This window comes from Rhipicephalus sanguineus, chromosome 7 (genome assembly GCF_013339695.2).
Source record: "Rhipicephalus sanguineus isolate Rsan-2018 chromosome 7, BIME_Rsan_1.4, whole genome shotgun sequence".
Classification (NCBI taxonomy): domain Eukaryota; kingdom Metazoa; phylum Arthropoda; class Arachnida; order Ixodida; family Ixodidae; genus Rhipicephalus; species Rhipicephalus sanguineus.
This window is the reverse complement of record NC_051182.1, coordinates 96,469,329-96,471,434: the sequence shown is the minus strand read 5'-3', so window position 1 is coordinate 96,471,434 and position 2,106 is coordinate 96,469,329.

Sequence of the window (2,106 nt, the reverse complement as noted above, 5' to 3'; positions counted from 1 at the left end):
GAACGACAGCTGGCGATCACAAAATACTTGCTGCTGTACAGTTTTCGTCGCCGTTTTTTTTACACACACACTGCCGCTATCCGAGTCCGCTGTCCGCGTTAAGCTACGGAGCGATGCACTTACAACGAACGAGACGGCTCGTAGTCGCGGTTCCTGTTGCTCGCAGTACATCGGCGGTCGCACGTTGGTTCAATCTGTCTCGTATCGGCGCTCGCCTTCTCGCTAGACGTTTGACAGCGGTGGTTGCATGGCGCAAAAGAGACAATTTAAGCTTATTCATTCCAGCAGCTTTTATTTTCTGTGAAACATATTCTTTGCTTCACCGGTGGCCGGTGCGAGCTCGTAGAACTCACCACGGCGACCGGTGTGGCGGTGCGAGTTCGCTACGTCGCCAGCTTGGTACCGACGACGTAGCGAAGCCTTCTTACCGCTTAGAAGTTGCAGCCGGTGAAACATCGTTTCGGTGACACTCCGAGAAGCAAGCGTTGCCGGTGGTCGGAGCGAGCGCGTCGCCGGCGCAGCTCTCACACCGGCCGCCGGCCGGCTTGAGGCCGACGACGTAGCGAAGCCTACTTCTTACTGCTTCGAAGTTTTAGCCGGTGAAACTCCAGAAACAACCCGCTGACGATCGCAACAGCTTACTTTTGTTACCGATGAAATTATTATTCGCACTTCTTCGTAACTCGGCACGTTGAAGCGAGGTATCCGTGGCGTGTCGGAGGCTTGCACTCGTGTGCATGGGCATTGCCGCTTGACGGGAGAATAAACACGGGACAGCCAGCTCGATGTGTTCGCGGTCGGACGCTGGCGCGAGTTGAACTTGTCTCTGACCAGAACGGTTCAGTGGAGAAAATAGTCCTACACGTGTACACAAACCAACCGGCCGTTGCAAATCCTCGCTGCACTGATAACTTCGTTGTCATTCGACAAATGCTCACACGGCGACCCACACAAGGCACTGGAGCTTCACACCGGCGTGCTACACGCACATTCACACACGCACGCACGTCACGACCAAAAATGGTTTTTAAAACTCCCATAGGGAGTTTTTAACCACGGCACGCACGTCACGACCAAAAATACTTTTTAAACCTCCCATAGGGAGTTTCTAACCACGTGACCTAAAACTCCGTGGGGAGTTTAACAAGGTCATGTCGTTCATAAACTCCCTCATTAAGCAAGGGGCGTTTTTCGACGACATGTGCCGACTTCACTCCGCTACCACGGAGTAAATGATTGGGGCATGGGGGTTTTGGGGGCTCATGTGCTGGAAAAGCTCCCATCTCGGCTAATTTTTGTTTACAGTGAAGGGTTTTCGCGGAAGAAATTGAGGCCTGTCGCACTTCCGACACTGAGCTTGCCAAAGCGCAAATTTGACAGGCATAAGCTACTTCGCAAGTACACTGAAAAAAATATATCGTATTTCAACGTCGGAACAGACCGTAAGAAACACAGAGTATGATTTGTTTCCTGAAAAATGGCGGAAGTGGACGTTTAGAGCACAAACTGTGCTGCGTCTTTTACGAAACAGCGGGACTGGACGTAAAAGAGTAGTCGACGTTTCCGTTCCGTCGCTCTTTCCGTAAAACATCAGAAAAACGTATGTCTTCTGTAATTCAAGAACACGCATGTAGTGTGCTTCCGTAATTTGTGTGCATGGCGGACAAACTGTCTGAACTTGGACCATCGACTCCGTTCGACAATGATACATTGAACTAGAACAGTTAAGTAACAGCCGTGTGCAGCGCCTTGAGAGAGCTGTCGCGGCGGGTGGCAAACGTATAGTGGCAGCACTGTAGTCGCAGACTACGCTGAGGTGTCCCGCATAGTGTTAGGGTTCCGCCTTAGGAAACTCTAAGGCGGAAAAGTGGGGAAAAAGGACAATTAAATGGCATGAAAACCAAGGAGCTGTACCGTGGAACGCCTTTTTTTTCCACAAAAAGAAAATTTTTCCTTACACAAATAATTAGACAGAATTAAAAAAAATTATTGCTAACAGGTCAGCGTGTCTGTTACAAAGGGGACGCTTATAATATCCATTCATACATGCATCCTGAATTCCATCCAACACCATGCACCCCTTGACAATAAGCGCAAGAGATTTGT